This window comes from Ambystoma mexicanum, chromosome 13 (assembly GCF_040938575.1).
Source record: "Ambystoma mexicanum isolate Mex_15411 chromosome 13, UKY_AmexF1_1, whole genome shotgun sequence".
Taxonomy (NCBI): domain Eukaryota; kingdom Metazoa; phylum Chordata; class Amphibia; order Caudata; family Ambystomatidae; genus Ambystoma; species Ambystoma mexicanum.
In genome coordinates, this window is record NC_090938.1 from 36878251 (window position 1) to 36893985 (window position 15735).

The 15735-nt window shown below is 49.7% G+C and overlaps 1 protein-coding gene across 1 annotated transcript in view; it reads right to left on the bottom strand.

Moving 5' to 3' along the window:
- The window catches only part of PIK3C2B (phosphatidylinositol-4-phosphate 3-kinase catalytic subunit type 2 beta), a 497568-nt gene extending 483648 nt beyond the window's left edge, over window positions 1-13920 (bottom strand). The window contains exon 1 of the mRNA XM_069633113.1: window positions 13745-13920. The gene's annotated coding sequence lies outside the window, so the exon portion shown is untranslated. The remainder of the gene's footprint in view (window positions 1-13744) is intronic.
- Window positions 13921-15735: the final 1815 nt, after the last annotated feature.

Consider the following 15735-nt stretch of genomic DNA (forward strand, 5'->3'; position numbering starts at 1 on the left):
TCTCAATAAACCGTTACAACCTGGAGACGCTGTCTGGAACAAGTTCAAGGGAGGAGCCTTCCTGCTGCAGCAGCATGACCAAAGAAGGATGCTGAATGAGGCGGATGCCCAGCAGAGGCCCAAAGGAGGGGTGGGGGGGCAGACTGGGCAGTCAACATGTCAGTCCAAGCCAACAGCAGAAGGCAGACAGAAACAGTGGACATGAAGGATAACAAAGCCGTCAAAGAAAGCCAGTGATCCCACACAGAAGGGTTTGGATGCCAGGCACTTTTGTCTGGTCTACAGCTTACTGGAAAGAGTTTCAAATGGAAGCTGGGGAAGCTAGAATATTGAGATAGGAACCCTGCAACCGTGTGTGAAGGTCCAAGACCTGTATGGAAAAAAGACTGAACCATTGTATGATTGGAAAGCAAGTTGAAGCTAAAGCCGATATACTTGGGAACGTGGATAGAAGTACCCATTATAATTTGGAAAGGCCTGGCAAGAAAGTGTACCGGGCACGGAAAGCAATGGGTCTGGGACTCGCACACAATTGTGAACTGTGCAAAGAGAAGCTATTGAAACTACAATTCTGGGGAAAGGAAAGTCCCTGAAAACACTAAACTGTGAATTAAAGTGTTACAGAACCCTGGCAGGAGAGTATACCAGGAACCCAAGTGGAAGGAAATGATAAACTGTGTATGAAGGAAAATAAGGGAAGACCCATGCCCCTTTAAAAGTAGAGAACATTGTAATTGTAGGGTAAAACCCCTGAAGGTCTTGAAGTTCTTTTGTATGGAATTGGTACCAAATCCTAACAGGAGAGTAAAGCAGGTGAAGAGTGGAAACTAATGGTGAACTGTATAAATTGAAAAGAACTGAGAACTGTGAGGAACCTAAGGGCATCCTCGCTTCTTCCCTGTGGTCCTCCTCTGAGATGGCCAGGCAAAGGCCATCGCTTTTGGATCCTGACCCTGGGGGTGGATATGTGAGGGTGGGTCACCTGGGTGGAAGGAACTTGGGGAGAGGATGTCTTTGGGTGAGACATGGTATCCCCCTTTCCCTTATCAAGAGGCACCCGATATTTCCCCTGCCTTCATAGGGTATTGTCAGTCTTTGCCTCTTTCTTACACACAAAATATCCCATAGACATTTCACTTTAAGACTGGGATGAGGAGGAGGCACACTTCCATTCATTCGCACCACTTTATTATTGGGACAAGGAAGAGGGCTATGAAGGAGTCCCATTGTAATAGCCAGGAATGTCCAGCTAATAGGTTTAACTCAAGTGGAGGACTTGCAACTGCAACCATTTAAGGAGTTCCAGGTGTGTAAAAGGAAGGATCGCCCAGCAGAGAGGGGGAGAATTGCCTAGAGAGAAGGACACAGCTTGCAGAAGCAGGAGTGGGCTGGAGAGAAACCTGCTGGAAGAAAGCCGTGCTGAGCAGAAGTGTGCAGGAGACGCCAAGCCCAAGGCTGGCCGTGAGAGGGTCAAGAAGCCTGTAGTCCTCATTGTCCGGTGTGTCCCCAGCAGGAGCTGTGGGACATCAAAGTTTCCCGGTCGTTGCAGACCGCTAGTAGATTCCACTGTGGAAAAGCAGAGCTACGTGCAGCAAGACTCAAGGACGGCAAATGCTGCTCGTGGCGGCTCCCGTGAGGATCACACGGAGCAAGAGGATGCCAGAAGGAGAAACCAGATGCCCGGAGGAGCGGCAGCATACCGCCGAGTGGGAAAAAAGGGAACTCATACCAGGGGGCTTCAGGGGCTGAAACCAGGCATATTTTAATACCGAACAAACTGAAAAACTATTACAATGACTCTGTAAGGCCAAATTAGTTTTTTTTTTTTGAATGACGAACAAGCTGCAAAGTGGTATAAGTACTTTTGAGGGTGCACCAAGCTTTATTGAATACCGAACTAAAGGAAAGAAGTGATGAGCATATAAAAACTACAGCGCAAGACGGGCACTTATGAATAGTGTGAAAGCAAGTTGTTGGGAAAAGGGTGAACACCACGAAGAGGTGTGAGATAGACATGGTGGCAAAGCTAATTGACTGCCAAGGAGAATAAGAAAGAATACAGATGTATAACAAAGTGCCAAGCGTTATTGGTTGTGTGACCTGTAATGGGTGAACCGTGTGGTCCAACCACTGCACCTAGACCGAGTGACCGCGGCTTGAAAAGAGCCAAGGAAAGCAAATATAAAGAAGCTGTATTTTATAACAGTTGCTGAAGTGAATGAGAAAGAGAGCAAGCTATGTGAAATACTGAAAAGCTTGGACGATTAAAAGTTGAACAGGGATGGTTGGAAAGCCAAGAGATTTGAGCCGATTGTAGTTTTGACGTTGGAAGAGCTGACTTCTTGGGGAAGAGCACCCCAAGGCCTTTTGGAACTGTTCTGAACTTGGGGAAGGGGAAGCTGACATTAAGCCATGAGCTGGAAGAAGCTCTGAACTTAATTTTGAACACCATTTCTTTTGCTGCTGGCTTCTCAACACATTGTATAGATTTAGTTTTGAGGGCACATATAGGTTTTGGACATAGATAGACTTGAGTTGAACTTACTGATATAGACGATCCTTAATTTTCTTTTAGGTAGGGAAATCCCACCTCAACATAGGGCAAGTTAGGCCTTACTCCATCCTAACATTTAAGAAAAAATAAACCATTTGTTTAAAAAGTTGAATCTGTTGCCTGCGTCTTACTTCATGATGCCTTCACAGAACGTGATGGGAATCAGGAGGAGAAAGCCTCTCCTGAAGTGGATGGAACTTTGATCCATTTATTTGCATCTTTTGGAACTACTTGTAACTTCTGGAGAATAGCTGCAGGTGGCAGCTAAAGAGACTTTGCCCTTTTCACATTATATTAGGTTTAGCGTGCAAGGGTCAGGTTAGGGTTTTGGACACAGGAATTCTTTTACTTTGGACATTCCAACAGTAACCGTATTTCGTTTTGTTGAGGCAGGGAAGTCCCTCAGAGTTAGAGAGACAGGTAGGACTTCATCCAACCCCCCTTTCTTATTTTGTTTATTAAAAAAAAAAAGTTTATAGCAACCAAAATAATACCGGTGTCCGACTCCTACTCTTGACTCCTCGCACTGGTCAGGTTTTGAGGGGTTTTATGAAGGCAGGGTGATCTCTCTCTCTCTACAGAGGGTCCTTCGAATTGTGTTCCCAATCCTGGCCGACAGATATGAGAAGGACGATCATTTGCTCCATTTACTGGTGCAACTTTGCACGGCTGTGTTACTGGATAGAGGAGTTTTTTTTGTCAATTGTTAGTTAATACATTTCTTCTTGGTAGATTATGGATCACTGCCGTGGAAAGTGCCGTGGGCCATATATAAGGTCCTTAGTTGTAGCCTACATTTTAGTGGGAGCCAGTACTGCATTTGGAGTGCCCATGTTATATGTTCCCCCCTCCTGAGTCCCAGGAGTCGTTCTGCAGAATGTTGTTCTCCCTACAGTCAGGTAATAAGTATTCCAGGAGTCTAGGTTACAGGCATAATCAAGCATAATGGATAGCACTAGCTAATGCTACGAGTGCTGTACTTCTGTGCAGGAAGGTCAGGTATAGCGTGATGTGCCGGGAGGTTCTGAGTTAGAACAAAGAGCTTCTCACAAAAGTGTTCCTCTGCTTGCCTCTCCTAACACCAGTACCTTAAACGCAGGACACTACCTATAATCCAGCGATTTCCCTAGTTGTTTCGGAACCCTGGTTCACACTCCGGCCTCCGGTGGGTCTGGGCATTACATGCATACTTCTGGAAGTGCAGGTCGTGGCGTTAATCACTTTAGCCAATGGATCCAGGATGTTGAGGGTGATACCGTGGTTGCCTGCAGGCGATTCTCTTCATGGAGGAGCGGAGTAGAGTCTATATGCCTTGGGTGCAGTTGGAGTGGAAGAGACTGGATCAAGTTGGGAGCAGTGCAGGCTCACGCCACTGTCCAGTCACACAGTTGGTTCAGTGCCATGACATGGTCCTTGTAGGTTGGTCATGGCTGCAAGTCTGAACTCATCTAGACAAAAACGGGAGATGCCTTCGCAAGATGGCCAGTACAGTCTAGGTGTGTGGCTTGGGTCTTACGGCCATCTGGCGCTCATGAAGAATGGATGCACTTCCGCAAATACCTGTAGATTATTGTTGCGTTGAGTTTGCTCAACAAAATCTTTCTACTGTATAATAGTTTGGCGGCGGGCCAACCTTCACACTGTTCTTTGCAGTCCACTACAGGCTTGTCCAATCCTTGAAGTATAGAAGATCACAGCAGTTGTATTGCAACGGTCATAACCCGACAAAGGGCCCAAGCTCAGAATCTCATAGGAGACATTGAAATGTTGGATAGCATGGGTTGAAAATGCATCGATTCGTATGGAGTAGGGTATCTTTGATACTGTGTGCGCTATTATACGGTGGTCCTTGAAAGAGGTCACAAAAAGTCTTCTGGAACCAACTACCGCAAGCCCGGAGCACTTCCAAGGTCCTTGCCTGTAGCCATAATCCATCACTCCACAGAGATTCAGGAAGCCTGCTCCACAGAGCGATTCAGGGGGCACGCTCCACACAGAGATCCAGGGGGGGGGCAGTGCTCCACACAGAGATCCAGGGGGGGGGGGCAGTGCTCCACATAGATTCAAGGGTCCTGCTCCATACAGGTGATGCTACAATGATGTGACGCTCAAACCAACAACCCTATAGCCCACCCCTCACAGCAACACATTAAAAGATTGGACCCGGAATCTTCCACACGATTTGCAAAAGGCTTCATTTACACCCTACAACTCTGTGGCCCTACTAGTCCGCAACCATCCCAACACCTGCTTTTCTCCATAAACCCTTGGCCTCTGCCATCTTAACCATTCCAGCCCCTCCACCAATGTACACAAACTCATCCAGGGTCCAGTGGAGGAGAACCATCTCCCACTGTAGTGGGGGGGCGGTCATCAATTCACGTTTTAGAGGATCCTGGGGTTTGGGGGGGTGGGGGAGGAGTCCTTCACTATGACTCTCCAGACCTATGGCCTGACTGCTGGCCTTAATTTGGGGTGTGTGACAAAGTCCCTGATTGGTGGCGGTGCACGGGACCATGAGGTAGGGGTAACCGGCTTGCTTGCGGAGTCTGCATTCCCTTCCCAAACCCCCTCTGCAAGGGAGTCACCTGCGATCTGCAGAACCAATCTCAGGCAATGCAGAACCAATCTCGGGCAATGCAGAACCAATCTCGGGCAATGCAGAACCAATCTCGGGCAACGCACAAACATGGAGGAGTCATGCCAGTATTTTTCATATGTTAAGAGCTTTTACACTGTTCCAGTCACACCAATAGTGGTCCAACAGCTTCACTGCACGTCTCGAGAGCGGCATATTATGCTCCCCGCAGACTTTGGTCTGTGAGGGACTAGTGAAGGGTAGCACAGGAGAGGAAAACCAAGAGGAGAAAGGTTACACACACAGGAAATATTCCTACATCTAAAGAAGGGAACGAGGGGCAGGGATGTGATGGTTTGCCTGCTTGGCCAGTCAGTGGTCAACAATCGAGGAGGACACAATGCTTCACTGACAGAGCACATACCACCATGGACAGTCGCTAGCACTTTCAGGGAAGTATAGAAATTAGTAAGTGGTTGCATGATGTTTTGGAGATATGCTCAAGCGTACCTTTGAAGCACAGAGGCTCGATTGTCCGTTCGGTTTTATTTATAACCTAGAAGACCTCAGCAAGATAAATAAGGGATTGCCCGGTATACTGTCAGAAGTGACCCATCCCATAGTGGACTGTGTGCAAGGCGAATGAGGTGGACGCAGGAGAATTGAAAATCGGGGATGTGGGCCGTCCCCCAGAATCCCATGCGGGAGTGGCCAAATACCAAGGGACGGGTGCGGCAGGTAGGAATAAGGGGGATCTACGGGATTTGTCCGCAGGTAAATTACCCGCGACGGAAATGTTCGCATGGGAAATTCCATTACAAATCACACAGATTCAAACACACACCCTCACTCACACCCCCACCCCCATACTTACCTTTCCTTCAGATGCGCTGTGTCCCTGCAGCGCCGGTTTCCTTTCACTCCAGTGATCGGGAAACGGCACCGCAGGATCCATTTCCTTTCCTTCCCTTTTTTTTGTTTTTGTTGCTCAGGTGAGCTGCAGGGGTGTCCCCCGCAACACCCGCTCACTATACTATATACTATAGTGAGCGGGGTGTTGCGGGGGACACCCCCGCAGCCCCTGGGTTTTTTTTGTTCTGGCGGGGGCTGTCGCCTGCAATCCCCGCTCACTGTAGTGAACGAGGTGTTACGGGGACACCCCCCCAGCCCCATACCGACCCCACCGAAACAAACACATACCACGAAAAAGTTTGAACTTTTGGTAGTTAGAACTTTGTGGTGCGTGTTTTAGGTCTTTTGGTGAGGTCAGTAATTTTTATTTGGACATTTCGTCCTATTCCGGAATAATGTAATAGTCTGTTAATATTTTGTAATGTGTTGCCCGACAGTGCAGTTGCTGCACATCTCATGTTACCTGTATAAGGAGCTGCGTGTGATACTATTACCGCAACAAAGGGTTACGACACACTGGTTGCTTCTATAGTGCCACTTCACAGCACTGAGGGTCAAGAACGTAAAGGGAGTCTTTGAGGCAGGCCAAAGAACCGAACGGGATAGCCCCTCAATCCTGAACAGCTATAAACTTCCAGTTCTATAGTAGGGATGAGTGGGTGACCATGTCTATGCGAGGGTGGTCTTCAGTGTATAGGTTCTCTGTTGAGAATACAGCCCTGGTGCTGCTGCCCAACCATACAGTACGGACTACTAGCAAACCCATGGGGAGTCCTGGGATAGAAGGAGACTGGGGCCCCGCTTAGATGGTATGTGGGCTCCGCAGGAAATAACCTGCATATATATCACCCCTTTCTAATCACTTCTCTGATCTGCAGTTAACGAGTGCGACGAATCTGAGGAGGTCGTCCCTGCACCCAAATAAGTTGCTTATGAAAAGGCAACTGTTTGGCCGGAGAGTGAACCAAGCAGTTATATTGTGAGTCTGGGACTCACACCCAAAAGAGGGACATCCATGAGGGGACATAAACTTGGCAAGAACATAACCAAGCCATTTCGGAATACTGCGAGTCCGGGACCCGCACCCAAAATAAACGAAGAATACATTGTGCAAAGAAATCCTATGCTTGGCCAAAAGGAGAGCGCCAAGTTGGTGGGTTAAACTGGAGAAGCAGAGGGATCCTATTCTTGTATATTCTTGACATTTATATAAGCAACAAAAGGCCAGAGAAGCCCCAAAGGGAGAGAGGAGCCTTATAAAGAAGGAATCTAGGGGAAAAGACTACGACCCTAACCTTGGAGTCCTGCAGCTTTGAACATTCCTTTATTTTTGCCACTTGTGATTACCCAAGAAGCTGGGAATGCTTCTGTTGCTTGGATCTACACAGAACACTTTACTTTGGGAAGAGTTCATCCCTGCACAGTTGGTTTAGGTCATTAGCGTTAGGGACAGAAGTGGGCTTTTCGAGACACGACAGTGACAGACTATATAATTTGGATATCCTGATAATTTTCCCTAGTTTTCTCAGAGGCAGGGAAACCACTCCTAGTTTTAGGTACAGAGGCATTTGTCCAACCCTTTTTCATGCCTCTGTTGTGTCAGACACTTACTACTCCAACCTCGCACGAGTTAGGTTAACATGTGGCAGTATGATCAACCTAGAGAACTTTGGGGGAAACTCTTAGTTTACTGAAGGACCTGCTCCATGTACAGCACTGAGACCAAGTGGAGGGAGTCCAAAATAAGTTTACTTGGCCGCCCTCATTGAAACATTAGGTAGATCCGTGGGAGCGGGTCGAGTTTATTCCCTGAACCACTAGGAAGTGAATGCTCTGTGTGCGTCAACATTTCCAAGTGGTCTCGGAAAGGGCGAGGAGCTGGAAAATGTCCAAACGTCCAAAGTGGAGACAATGACAGTGAAACACACATTTATTTCCGCCAAAACGGGCGCCAAGGCCAGAGAATTGTGACCCGAGCAGCTGATACACCTTGAAAGCCTATACAAACAGGTTGGGCTGCACTCAAATCTGTGGAAACATTCACTTGTTTCAAAATGGCCTCCCCGAATAGGCCTTTTTCCAGCAGCAGAAAAGGGTATTTGCTGTAGTAGATACCCTTGGAAACTCGAAACGCAAATTGCATTAAAGAACTGTCAAAGCACAAAAGTAATCTGTTTCAAGAAAGACTCTCAAATAAGGGCCCTCTGCGGCATGTTATGCGCTGAGATGCCATGTTATGCCGCGGGATGCCATGTTATGCCGCGGGATGTAATGCACACTTCAGGAAGGGTCTGAAGAATCTCCCCAGTTGCGCAGTCCACGCTCCTGGTCCCTCTAACCATCCCAGCTCCTCTAGTCTGCTACCATAGCCTCTAAGGTGCAGATCCTTTGTACAACACTGTTGCTTTGCTGATAGGTTTCATATATATATATACACATACACACACACACACACATATATACATCTCTGGTACATACATATGTGACATGACATTTGTAAAGCACTTGACTACCACTGGTATAGCCTTGAAGCAGAACTCATTCTGCACGGCGCTCGGGGAAACACTGGACTTGGAACGCACAGAGTGTGAGGTATTCGACCGTCCGCACAGTGAGAGTGCTTTATTTGATTTTTTAATTATGAAAAGGAATGATGGGAGACCAACCTCCGAGGACTGTGTGAAGCCATTCCACACACAGTCCATCTGCTTCCCGCACAAAACGCATAGTCACATGTACTCTGGGAAGACACAGTCTAGAGGGGCTGTCTTGCCCGGTCATATCCAGCTGGAATGTGATAGCCCTGGGCTACATCAAAACATCTCAAGGACAGGGAAGGCACAACTTCCTTCAGCAAGGGCAGCCTAATTTAAATATCAAAGGCCCCATCGGGCTTGGCTGCCGGAATAGACAACAAGAAGGCGGGACTAACACCCCTGTGGTACGCAACATGTCAACTTGAAGCTAGATCCCACCCCTCTGTATGAAAGGCAGTAAAATGCATGTCTATTTACCCTAGGCAAACCCCTGCAGAGCTAACCCCTTTCAGAGGAGAGAAGTATGTGGTTTCGGGAGACAGGAAGTCTGCTCCCAGCACAGACTTCAAGGGAGCCCTGCGCTTTAATCAAGAGTCACAGAGGGCTCGGTTAACCAGAGAGACACCTAGTGTGCCCCGCAGCCTCCTGGAGACAGGAGGACACACAACCCAGCACTGTACACAAAGTATAGTTAACCATTTACTTGTGTAGAGAAGTTCCACCTGACTCCAAAACGGTAGAGGGAGTACTTAAGCACCCTGCCCAAGCACCAGAGCCAGTCAAGTCATGTCTAGTCACAAAGTTCAAGCTAAGCCACATTACAGGGTAAGCCCCAACGAGCAGGCAGACCCTGGTCAATCATGTGGCCTGCAGTTAATGAGGAAACAACTCATCCAATCCGGAGCGTTACTGAAACACTTAGTTCAGACTAAGCAGTATAAAAGTAGGCAGCCAGGACTACAGTTTGGCAGCAGTCCAATGGGCACTTCAAGGAATGTAAGGAATGCAGCAAAAGGGTAGAGCCTGAGCTTTTTGGGGAACTCAATCACTGGAACACATCAACCAACAACAAAATAAAGCATGATAGAGAGAGCCTTCTGGGAGCTGTGTCCCAGATCCTAGTCCAGGCAACATCACTCAGTAGAGAAGTTTGGTTGATAGCCTACTAGGGGCTATAGCCCAGATACTGGCCCAGGCCACACATCACTCAGGAGAGAAGTTTGGTTACTAAAGAATACTTGCAAAGCCTTCCACTGTATAGCCATTCCAAGGACCTCCTCTTTACCCTGAAACACACAGCACCATGTCTCAGCAACCATTCCAAGGACCTCCCATGTACCCAAAAAGCATACACCCCAGGTCCCAACCACCATGCCAATATCCTCTTCTCTACCCAAAATCATAAACCCCAGGTCTTAACCATTCCAAGGACATCCCCTGAATCCAAAACCACATACCTCTTTCAACAGCGATTCCACATACCTCCTCTATACCCATAACCACACACCCCGGGTCTCCACAGCGATTCTACATACCTCCTCTGTACCCATAACCACACACCCCGGGTCTCCACAGCGATTCCGCATACATCCTCTGTACCCATAACCACACACCCCAGGTCTCTACAGCTATTCCACTGACCACCCCTGTACCCACAACCACACCCCCTAGGTTTCAAGAGGTATTTCACCGACCTCCTCTTTACCCATAACCAACCCCCCCAATGCCTCAACACCTATTCCATCGACGACCTCTGCAACTACAACCACACCCCCTATGTCGCAACAAGTATTCCATGGGCATTCTTTGTACCCATAACCACACACCCCAGGTCTGTACAGCTATTCCACTGACGACCTCTGTGCCCATAACCACACACCCTAGCTTTCTACAGCTGTTCTACTGACCGCCTCTGTACCCATAACGACACACCCCAAGTTTCAAGAGGTATTCCTCTGACCTCCTTTCTACCCATAACAACACACCCGAGGTCTCTACAGCTATTCCACTGACTTCCTCTGTACCCATAACCACACCGCCTAGGTTTCAATACGCATTCCTCTGACATCCTCTGTACCCATAACCACACCGCCTAGGTTTCAATACGCATTCCTCTGACCTCCTCTGTACCCATAACCACACCGCCTAGGTTTCAATACGCATTCCTCTGATCTCCTCTGTGCCCATAACCACACTCCTGAGGTCTCTGCAGCTATTCCACTGACCTCCTCTCTACCCATAACCACACACCCTGGGTTTCAAATGCCATTCCACTGACCTCCTCTGTAACCATAACCACACACCCCAGGTCTGTACAGCAAATCCACTGACGGCCTCTGTACCCATAACCGCACACCACAGGTCTGGAGAGCTATTCCACTGACGACCTCTGTACCCATAACCACACCCCCGCCCCCAGGTCTGTACAGCAATTCCACTGACCTCCTCTGTACCCATAACCACACACTCCAGGTCTGTACAGCTATTCCACTGATCTCATCTGCGCCCATAACCACACACCCAAGGTCTGTACAGCTATTCTACTGACCGCCTCTGTACCCATAACCACACACCCCAGGTCTGTAAAGCAATTCCACTGACCTCCTCTGTACCCATAACCACACACCCAAGGTCTGTACAGCTATTCCACTGACCTCCTCTGTACCCATAACCACACACCACAGGTCTGTACAGCTATTCCACTGACCTCCTCTGTACCCATAACCACACACCACAGGTCTGGAGAGCTATTCCACTGACCTCTGTACCCATAACCACACACCGCCCCAGGTCTGTACAGCTATTCCACCTACCTCCTCTGTACCCATAACCACACACCCAAGGTCTGTAAAGCAATTCCTCTGACCTCCTCTGTACCCATAACCACACCGCCTAGGTTTCAATACGCATTCCTCTGATCTCCTCTGTGCCCATAACCACACACCCTAGGTTTCAAAAGCCATTCCACTGACCTCCTCTGTAACCATAACCACATACCCCAGGTCTGTACAGCAAATCCACTGACGGCCTCTGTACCCATAACCACACCCCCGCCCCCAGGTCTGTACAGCAATTCCACTGACCTCCTCTGTACCCATAACCACACACTCCAGGTCTGTACAGCTATTCCACTGATCTCCTCTGCACCCATAACCACACACCCTAGCTTTCTACAGCTATTCTACTGACCGCCTCTGTACCCATAACCACACACCACAGGTCTGGAGAGCTATTCCACTGACGACCTCTGTACCCATAACCACACACCCCAGGTCTGTACAGCTATTCCACCTACCTCCTCTGTACCCATAACCACACACTCCAGGTCTGTACAGCTATTCCACTGACCTCCTCTGTACCCATAACCACACACCACAGGTCTGGAGAGCTATTCCACTGACGACCTCTGTACCCATAACCACACACCCCAGGTCTGTACAGCTATTCCACCTACCTCCTCTGTACCCATAACCACACACCCAAGGTCTGTAAAGCAATTCCACTGACCTCCTCTGTACCCATAACCACACACCCAAGGTCTGTACAGCTATTCCACTGACCTCCTCTGTACCCATAACCAAACACCCTAGGTATCTGCAGCTATTCCACTGACGACCTCTGTGCCCTTAACTACACACCCTAGATTTCAAGAAGTATTCCACTGACCTCCTCTCTACCCATAACCAAACACCCTAGGTCTCTACAGCTATTCCACTGACCGCCTCTGTACCCATAACCACACACCCCAAGTTTCAAGAGGTATTCCTCTGACCTCCTTTCTACCCATAACCACACACCCAGGGTCTCCACAGCGATTCCACTGTTTCATGAGTTATTCCACTGACCTCCTCTGTACCCATAACCACACACCCTAGATTTCAAGAAGTATTCCACTGACCTCCTCTCTACCCATAACCAAACACCCTAGGTCTCTACAGCTATTCCACTGACCTCCTCTCTACCCATAACCACACACCTGAGGTCTCTACAGCTATTCCACTGACCTCCTCTCTACCCATAACCACACACCTGAGGTCTCTACAGCTATTCCACTGACCTCCTCTGTAACCATAACAACACACCCCAGGTCTGTACAGCAATTCCACTGACGACCTCTGTACACATAACCACACACCCTAGGTTTCAATAGGTATTCCTCCGACCTCCTCTGTACCCATAACCACACACCCCAGGTCTGTAAAGCAATTCCACTGACCTCCTCTGTACCCATAACCACACACCCAAGGTCTGTACAGCTATTCCACTGACCTCCTATGTACCCATAACCACACACCACAGGTCTGGAGAGCTATTCCACTGACCTCCTATGTACCCATAACCACACACCACAGGTCTGGAGAGCTATTCCACTGACCTCCTCTGTACCCATAACCACACACTCCCCGGGTCTGGGGAGCTATTCCACTCACCTCTGTACCCATAACCACACCCCCCTCCCCCCAGGTCACAACAACCATTCCAATGCCCTCCACTGCCCACTCCCCACTCTGTGCAGCATTCCATGGAGCTGGCGCTGCACTGGTTCTCCGCAGCGTTCAGCTGAGCCCGCACTCTCACTCGCTGCTGGGACGGCCTCTCGGGTCCAGGATCAGCCCTTACGGCTCTGTCTCCTCCACCTGCCGCAGCCTGCAGCTCTCCATGCCTTCCACGCTGTCTCTCCCCCGCCTGAACCCCAGTTTACTTACCCATACCCCATTTCCTCTCTGCCCACTTGCTGCCTCCTCCCCCACCTGTCATTGGCCACCTGATGCCACTGCCCCCCCATTACCCAGCATATATCTCTGTGCACACTCCTCTCGCCGCCCCCATGTCTTCGATTACCCCCCCCCCGTCCCCCATCATATCACCCTCCCCCGGAAGCACCTCCCCTCTTCATCTCCCCCAGCCCGTTCTACACCCCCTACTCCCTTATCGAGCCCCCCCCCCCCCCCAAGCCTGCCTCGGTCGGTCCCTTCTCCATCACCACCCAGCCTTGTCCACCCCCCCCTCCCCCCTCTCCTCTGTGTGTCCTCCAGCCTAGCTCCCCATGAACCCCCGCCCCCCATACATCCCTCGCCTCGCCTGTCTCCGCCGTGATTTGCACTGCACGCCCCCAGCAGCCCCCCCAGGCAGGAAATAAGGAGAAAGGCGCGGGTCTCTCACCGGCGAGGCTGCATTGCTGTCCGGGGGCTGTCGGGCCTTCTACCCGGTGCAGAGCCCGCTGCCCAGGACACATCCAGGGGGGCAGGTCTGCGGGGTGCTCCCTCCTCCAGCACAAGCACAGGCGGACTGCACTGTGACTGCTGCACTCCCTCCCTGAGCTCAGAGAAAGGCCTGGGGGAGGGAGGAAGGGGGGAGAGCAGCACACAATGGGCCCGAGAGAGACCGCCTGCCACCTGCTGGAGAAAGGTCGCAGTGCAGGGGGGAGCTGGGAGGCTGGGTCCAAGCACGGATGGGCCTCACAGACGCGGTGAGCGTGGGCTAGCTAGCCTGTGCCCTTAGCAGCATGGGGCTTAGGCATGGTCAATTCCCAGCATGGGGCTTAGAGAGAGTGGATTCCTGGCAAGGTGCTGAAAGAGGGATTGCATTCATAGCACGGTGCTCAGAGAGCCTACACTCCTAGCACAGTGCTTAGACACAGTGAATTCCCAGCATGGGGCTTAGAGAGATTGAATTCCCAGCACAGTGCTTAGACACAGTGAATTCCTAGCACGTGCATAGAGAGACTGAATTCCTGGCAAGGTGCTGAAAGAGGGATTGCATTCATAGCACGGTGCTCAGAGAGCCTACACTCCTAGCACAGTGCTTAGACACAGTGAATTCCCAGCATGGGGCTTAGAGAGATTGAATTCCCAGCACAGTGCTTAGACGGAGTGAATTCCTAGCACGTGCATAGAGAGACTGAATTCCTGGCAAGGTGCTGAAAGAGGGATTGCATTCATAGCACGGTGCTCAGAGAGCCTACACTCCTAGCACAGTGCTTATACACAGTGAATTCCCAGCATGGGGCTTAGAGAGATTGAATTCCCAGCACAGTGCTTAGACACAGTGAATTCCTAGCACGTGCATAGAGAGACTGAATTCCTGGCAAGGTGCTGAAAGAGGGATTGCATTCATAGCACGGTGCTCAGAGAGCCTACACTCCTAGCACAGTGCTTAGACACAGTGAATTCCCAGCATGGGGCTTAGAGAGATTGAATTCCCAGCACAGTGCTTAGACACAGTGAATTCCCAGCATGGGGCTTAGAGAGAGTAGATTCCAGGCAAGGTGCTGAAAGAGGGATTGCATTCATAGCACGGTGCTCAGAGAGCCTACACTCCTAGCACAGTGCTTAGACACAGTGAATTCCCAGCATGGGGCTTAGAGAGACTGTATTCCCACCACAGTGCTTAGACACAGTGAATCCTAGCACATGCATAGAGAGACTGAATTCCTGGAAAGGTGCTGAAAGAGGGATTGCATTCATAGCACGGTGCTCAGAGATCCTACAATCCTAGCACAGTGTTACACCTCGCCATGCACATCACTCCAGAAGACGTGCTTGTTCTTTGAGAGGTACGCACAAACATGTTTTCCTTCCTTATGGTGTGCGGCGCTTCATTCCCCCGTTCCTTTCACAATGGAGATTGCGGCAGGGATCGAACAAACTACGAGTACCATGATGCTCCACTGCACTATCATGTGTCCTGCGCCTCCAATCACCATGCTCTGACGTTTTGCTTTCACTTTCGGATAAATGCAGTCTTTTCATTCAGCTCGCTGCTTCTGATTGAAGTTGCTGACGCCTTTGAAGTTTCGTCTTCGTCCTTTCTTGAAAATCTGGAATTCTTGACCTTTGCCTGCCTAACGGACCATCTTGTCTGCTGCCTTGTACTTTACTGCCAGGTTAGTGTACCAGGACCTATTTCTTGTCTTCATGGACTGCCTTGCCAAATCGATTTTGTACTTCTGCTGCCCGCACGTTAACAGGACCCTTTCAAGTCTTGCTCCTAGCCCCGAACAGCACATCTAATAGAAATACCGTCTGGGATTCATTGACATTTCTATCAAGTCTGATCTATTGGACATTGGGAATTGTGTTTACCTTTCTTCAACAAGTGCACAGGGGGACGCTGCGCAGAGTGTGCACCAACCCGGAACTAGTGCGCTCCTC